Consider the following 8,125-nt stretch of genomic DNA (forward strand, 5'->3'; position numbering starts at 1 on the left):
AACAAAGTTCCTGACTTAGAACTTTTCCCCACTTGCGCCAAGATGAAAAATAGAGTTAGTGTTACTCTTAGTTATGCCAAAAGTTAACAAGATTCCATACTGAGAATATTTTCTAGGTTTTTCAAATAAAGCCCAATTCTTTCCCTGTTTTGATTTATTCTTACCTGTATCTGCTCGATTTCTTCTGAATGGTTTAACCTGAACCTTTTCTGATATAATTATGCTTAGTGCACTGGTCTGGTTCATAAACAACTAGCACTGAACTGAATTCACTCAATCCTCTTTACAATTCTCTATTGATACAGCCTGTAGGTCATTCATTGCTTCATTAATGTAATTGTTTGATCTTTAATACTCAAGCCAAAACATTTACTTGTCACTGGAAGTTCTTTGTCATTTTATTATTCACGAAGGATTGATTACATTAATGAACTTCATTCTATATGACCTGGTTACGGACTTAGAGCATTAATCCCATCTTTTGATTCTTTGTATTTATCAAGTCTTCATCTTCAGGGTTCATGTACGTCGTAGTTAATATTATCTATTTGTTTCTGTTTCATGTTGAGTTATAACTCCTCGGTTACATATTATGGTACATTATGCTTTATAATTGGCTCAAGTATCAATTTGGGACACCAATGAGGTTTTATGTATTGATGTATTATTAAATATAATTGATGATATCTGGACATAAACTATCAGAAGTTCATATCAGGACTTATATTAGTATTTACTAAAGAGTGACGTTATCAATACTTATATCAGTACTTGATGATCAGCAAATGATGTCATCAGGATTTTTCACTTCAGTAGATATTCAAAAAGGAAAAGGAAAGCAGGAATTCAAGGCGGTGAAAGAATTTATCTCAAAAGCAATCATACATGGATAGGTTTCCTGATTGTAATAGAATAAGATTCCTTATTGATTGTGTACCTGTGCTTTATATAAAGCACATATTAGGTTCATGCTATAAGAATTGCGAACATTGTTATATCATTCACATAACCTAGTATCTCTCAAGAATATTTGTTAATCCTTTTGAGAGAGTACGTTTGTAATTAGTTTTTATCTGTTACATATAAAAACTATTGATTATGTTGAAGCTTTGTCAAATTTATTGCATAAACTGTATTCACCCCCTCTACAGTTAATTACGAACCTAACAATTGGTATCATAGCTTGCTGTTGATATACAAATAGTTTAAGATCTGAAAATTAATCTTTAATGGCAGACAAAGAAGCACCACAGAATCCACAACCACTACTCCCAGCCACATCACAGATTAGTAGTAACATGAGTAGGTATGAAGCCATCAAGGTGCCAATCCTGAAGATACATGAATATCTAATCTGGAAAGTCAGGATGGCTATGTGCTTGGAAGCCATAGATCCTGAATATCTAAGCAGGATTTATGATGGTCCCGATAAAAAAACGAAGGTAGCTGTTTCTGTTGTAGGAGAACTAGAAAAGATGGTTGAAAAAGACAGAAAGGAATATACTCATGAAGATCTTTCATCTATTATGAAGGATGTAAAAGTCAGACACATCTTGCACAGTAGTCTTGCTAGTGTAATGTCCAATAGGATTATTGGATGTAAGACAACAAAAGAATTATGTGATGCTTTAGAAGTAAAGTGTCAAGGCACAACTACTATCAAGAAGAAAAGGAGGACAGTACTTACTCAAGAATATGAGCACTTTGACTCAAGAGATAATCAGTCCTTAACAAGATCTATGACAGATTTCAGAAGCTTCTAAATGACTTGTCTCTTATCGACAAGGAGTATGATTTAGAGGACTCAAACTTGAATTTCCTACTTGCTCTCCTTGAAAAGTGGGACTTTAAAGTCACATCAATAAGGGATAACTAACAACTTAATGACACACCTCTAGATGAGATCTATGGAATAATGAAAACTCATAAACTAGAGATGGAGCAAAGAAGCAAGAGGAAAGGATCCAAGTCTAGACTAGTAGCACTCAAAGTTGAAGAGAAGCCTAAGGAGAAAGCTAGGAGAAAAGTTTACTCCGAAGGAAAAGCTATGATTGCAAAGTCAGATACTGAATCATAAAACTCTGATGATGACATAAATACTGATAATGAATCAGATAATGATAGTGATCATGACAATAATGAAGACATGGAACAAATGGCTGCTCTATTGGTTAAAGGCTTCAAGAAGATGTTCTATAAGAACTTCAAGAAAGGAAGAATATTTTCCAGAAAAGGTTCCAGTTACTCAAACTCTGGTAAGAGGAATAACAGAAGAAGTACTGATAGGAAGGAATCAAAATCTGGAAAACTTGACAAGTCAAAGGAAAGATGCTACAACTGTGATGGAATTGGACACTTTGCAGCTGACTGCAGAAAACCCAAAGCTGAGAAGAAACAAGTCTTAATCTCAAAGAAGAAAAACTGGGACGATTCATCAGATTCAGATGATGGGATCAATTATGCTCTCATGGAAAATGCTGTTACCGAGGATGACAATGCTTAATTAAAGGTACCTCAGACTACTCTTGCTTTTGATACTGATGATATCTGTGAATTAAGATTGTTTCTTAAATCTCTGCATGTTAGTTATAGGGATCAAACTTTAGAGAATAATAGAATCAAGAGTGAAAACATTGAGTTAAAGAAAAGGAATGATCACCTAGAAATTAAGTTACTTTCAAAAAGAAAGAGATAATGTTGTTTATGTTAAAGAAAAATTGTTAGAAAAGCATGCTTATCTAGAAAAGGAGTTAGCTAAAGAAAGAGAGGTCATTAAACTTTGGACTAACTCAGGAAAAACAACTCAGGAAATTTTATAGAATGGCTGTTGGGGATCAGGATATGCTAATAGATCTAATTTTGATAAGAAAATTAAAAAAGAAACTGAGAAAAATGAACCAGTAAATATTGATACCAAGGTCAAATTGAACAAGGTTCAATTGAAGACCATTAAGTTTAACCCAAGTGTTGATGCTATTAAATCCGTTATAGAGGTAGGTTCAACCTCAGCACCTAGATCAAACTTAATTACTGAAAAGAGTGAACAAGTTCACACAAAATCAACAAATGTTGGTTTAATGACTCAGAAATACCTTAAGCAAAAGCTGAAGGATTTACACATGAAAGAGAAGGAGAAAAGGCCTAGGAAAAATAGAAATGGCAAGATAGGTGTTAATAAGAATGGCAACTATGTAACTCCTCCCAATACACATAGAAAAGCATTTTTGAACTGTGGTAGTTGTTAGGTCCCAATATGTTTGTGAAGGCTTTTTAGCACATGAACGCAACAAAAACGTAAATTTAAATCTTAAAAAAAATGAAACCCTCCGCAGGATCCATGCAAAAAATAATATTTAATTCGTAGTTCAGTATGTTTACCTTAAGAAGCTTTAAGTTAATGGAAAGATGGAGGTCTTTAATGGCGATCCCAAAATGATGAACGGAGATCCTTAGCAGCTGCTCCTCAAGTGTGAAGCACTCCACCGGTATCCACCAAGAAAATGATATAATGAAGGAGGAGGAGATGGAGAGAATTAGGGTTTTGTAAATCTTTTTGGTTGAGGCAAAAATAGGGTCTATAATAGTATATTTATAGGCAAAATTTCCAGCTGAAAATTTTCCCATAAAATATTATTATTATTAACCCTTTATTATTCTCACTAATAATTAAAACACCTTTTAATTATTAATCCTTTTTCTAAACACTTTAGAAATAATTCTCTCACTTGATTTAATTTCCAAAAATTAAATTCTTAATTAATAATATTAAGAACTTTTTCTTAATTAATTTATAATCAATTAAATCTCATTTAATCAATTATTAAATTTGCCAATTAATTATTTATTTCATAAATAAATAATTATCAACCATTATTAATTAATTTCTCTACCATTAAATCATTCTCTTTTATGGTGTGACCCTGTAGGTTCAATATTAAGCCGGTAGTAGAAATAAATAATAATAAAACTATTTTATCATTATTTATATAAATTCTCTAATTCATTAAATATGATTAATTAATTAATCATATTTATTCTACATCGTGAGGGATACTTCTCAACATATCGCGACTATCCGGATAATACGAATTCACTGCTTAGAATACCAAGAACCTATTCAGTGAGTAGTTACCGAATAATTAATTCCTTCTACCCTGCAATGTCACAATTGAATACAAGGCATGGAACTTGTGTCAAGCCTATCTTATTTAATCACTTGCTTTCCCATTCACTATGCTTAGTTCTATTTAATGTAAATTAGAAACTCCTTTCTAATTTCATTCACTCTGGCCAGAGATTCCTGAACTAACATAAGTGGATCAGCATTGAACATTCTCTTCCTACACTGGAAGGGGTAGATCCTTTATTGATCATACACTATCTTCGTGTACAAATTCCTATACCCGGTAGAGCCCTTATAATTGTCCCTTGAGACTAAGAACTAAACCAAAGCATAGTTCAGTGTACACAAGATGACTATGATGACCTCAAGTCTAAGGATACTTGTACAACTATCACTATATGAACAACTGCTGACACGTGAGTGAACTCCATCAGTTGTTCAGCTGTGTGAGTCATGTTCAGTGAACATATTCTATAATAAGCACCTACATACTAGCTATAGTGTCACCACACAAATGTCTATGAGAACAGACATCCTTCATAATGAAGCAAGCATAGTATGCACCGATCTTTACGGATTATTAATTACCAGTTAGTAATCCTACGACCAGGAACTATTTAAGTTTAGAGTTATCATCTTTTAGGTCTCATTATTATGATCTCATCACAATCCATAAAAAGCTTTACTCTAAACTGTGGTATATCTTATTTAAACATTTAAATAGATAGAGCCCGCAATAAAAACAAAACAAGTCGAATAAAATGGACTTAGGACATATCTCTTTCAGTTTGTAGAAGGGGGGTTGAATACAAACTATACCGTTTAAACGAATAAAATGCGGAATAAAAAAGTGAAACAAAATTCAAGTTAAATAAAACTATTATTAAACTTGAAAGGTGTTACAACAACGGTATCGTTTACAAGGGATTAATCTCAAATAAATTATTCTAAATCTAGAATAAATTTGACATGAACTTTTTTTATTTTTGAAATAAAAAGATCAAATGCTAAAAGCAATTTGAGATTAAGTTCTAGGGATTTTGATCCGCTAGATAGTTACACAAGAACAATAGAAGGATTTCTAGTGGTTTAGATTTAACAATAAATACTAGAAATTAATGTCCTGATATTTTGCAGTTGAAGATAATAAGTTCTCTGCTATTCTTTTTGTTCTGTGTTCTTCAGTTGGTTGATATATTTAATTCTCTCCTGTGGAAAATCAGCTTCTGTCTTTAAGTAATCAAACAACTACTTGATTTGTTGGCAAAACAATCTTTTTGATCTAGCAAGACAATCGGTGAGACTATTGATTGAACTGGCAAGACTATTGGTAAGACAATCCTTTAAGCTGGAAAGACTATCGGCAAGAGAATCTAAAAAGACTTGGAAAGACTTTCGGTATGACAATCCAATTGTCATACCAGTTCAAATATTTGTCTTGCTGAGTTAATTTTGAATATTAATTCAAAATCATTTCTGAAAAATGCATAATGTTAATTCAGAATTAATTAACCAATTAATTCAGTTAATCAATAAATTAATCTTTACAGATATAATTTATTTTCTTAATTAAATTATATGACTTAATTAATTAATAGAGAAGTAATACTATTCTTGAACAGCAACCACTCTTCTGACAATCTTCTGAAAATCACTGAAACTTATGAATCCATTTCACCAGTTCAATGTTGACACTCGATGTACTGTCTGGTTCATGAATGACTAACATATGTGATGTTTCTTCATGTCTTGATTTTCTTCAGATTAAATCCCTGTAATTAATTGATACCCTGACAAGATCTATGTCACTTGATTAAATCCACAATCTTGATTTATATCACTGAGGCTTGATCAATTTCTTGAGCTTCTTCCAGTAAATTAAGTCCTCAAGTCTGTAGATGAACAATGTTACTTAATTCTTTGACATATGTTACTTAGTGAGATCTCTTTGACGATAGAACCACTATTTACTTATTACATCCTTATTTGAGTTGAGTTAAATCCTCGAATAAACAAATAGGCTATGACATATGCCTTTCAATCTCCCCCTATTTGTTTGTTAGACAATAACAACAAATACCTAGAGGATAACTCAACTAACAAATAAGAAAAAGATATAAACAATAATGCAAAGTAAATAGTAGAAAAGTTCTGGATTATATTTAACATTTTTCCAGATTCCAAAAGAAATTTATAAGTGAATACAAGATAGATGTTCCTCTAGACTGAACATATGACTACATTTGTCTATCTTGATTCATAAATCTCTAAGCATATTACATTAAATTGAGCTAATTGAATTCAGTTGTCTTCCCTTACGAATTCACCTTCTTCCAAATCTTGAAGCAACTCCTTGTCAAAGACACGATCCTTTTCTGAAGTGAAGCTCGCTGGTCTAACTGGTTGAACTCCAAATGACTTCAGCTTATTCTTAAACTGATTATACCTTTTAATGTTCTTTTCACAATAAGCTTGAATCAGATCAGCAGCTTTAGTTTTCAACTCAGATGAGTATCCAGCAGTTCTTAAGTGATGTTCCATCCAGACAAGATGCTTAGCAGAGTAGTCTTTAAGAGATTGTGAATCGAGTTGGCAGATTTGAAGACAGTCCGACTTAAAGAATCTTACTTGAAAGGGCAAGTTGACCACTTGAGGACTAGCCCTATTAGCAAACTCTTTTAGCCTTTCACGAAGGACTTCTTTCAGTTCTGAGCTTCTTTTGACTTTGCTGAGAAGAACCCAAATCTCTGATAGAGAATGATTCTCAAACAGATGAAGTGATACCTTGAAAGATCCTTCACTCTAAAAATATACAAATATGCTCATTTCATTTAGAGATCTATCAAAAGCAGTTGTGATCCTTGAGATCTCAGTCTTGATAGAACTCTTGTACACATCATTGTTTGGATTAGAAATTTCCAGCCTGTCGAGAAGATGAAGAAACTCCCTATCATTGTTTGTACTCAGTTGAGGTATATCAATAACTCTTCTTGCTTCATCCCATTTTTCACCAATCTTCAGTTTGACATCTCTTCTTCTTTCTTTAGCTTTAATGTCATGAAGATGTTGCTTTTCAAGAGTTTCTGTTCGTTGGATGTCTTTCCTTATGTCAATGATCTGAGATATTTTTTTAAGTTCAGCTTCTTTTCTCTTTAACTCTGACTGCTGCTGCTGAAACTCTGTCTCAAAAATAGGATCCACTTCAGCTTCCTCTTCCCATTCTTCAAAATTACTTTCCTTCTCAGCTTCAAAGAAAACAGCTTTATCTTCCAAGACTGGTTCAGTGGGAACATCAAAAATATCGAAGTCATCTTGTTCTCCACTATAGTAGACATCATCATCCTTCCTTGTGTCTTCAGCAAAAGAATCTTTTTCTTTACCCTTTCCACTTCTCCCTTGCTTCTCCCCTTAGTTGAGGAACCCTCTACAGATTTTCCTTTAGACCCTCCCTGACCTCCATTACCTCAAGAGCCTGAGCCTCCACCAGACGACCCTTCAAAGAAAGTCCTTTGTTCTTCATTAGGGCAGTGATAATTTTTTATCATGAAATACAAGTGCTTCATCCCTTCATTGAGATGTTCCATTCCTTATTCTATCTTCATAAATCTGAAAGAGTCCAGTGAATGATTCATTTCAACCAGGTCTTCAAGAGAAGTCATTCTATATGGAGAGAGCAGAAGTTTGCAATATCGTCGACTGATAAAGTTGGAGATTCCTGAATGGAATTAAGCTTTGGTATCACAGTGGTCTTGAAATTGGAGATATCATTTCTAATGAATGCCAGCTGATTGTTGACAGAGGTGGAAGAAGAAGACCGTTCAACCCCTTGTGCTTTGAATATTTGAGCCTCAACCTGACTTTTAGCAAGTTGTTCTTTCAGATCAGCAATTTGAGCTAACAGATTTTCAGTGTTTGTGTTTGTGTGTGCGCTCACCTGAATATCTCTCCTGTTTGGTTCACTCAACTCACGTGCTTGTGTTTCTCTCAATATAAGTGCTCATG

The sequence above is a fragment of the Apium graveolens genome, chromosome 6 (assembly GCF_009905375.1).
Source record: "Apium graveolens cultivar Ventura chromosome 6, ASM990537v1, whole genome shotgun sequence".
In the NCBI taxonomy this organism is placed as follows: domain Eukaryota; kingdom Viridiplantae; phylum Streptophyta; class Magnoliopsida; order Apiales; family Apiaceae; genus Apium; species Apium graveolens.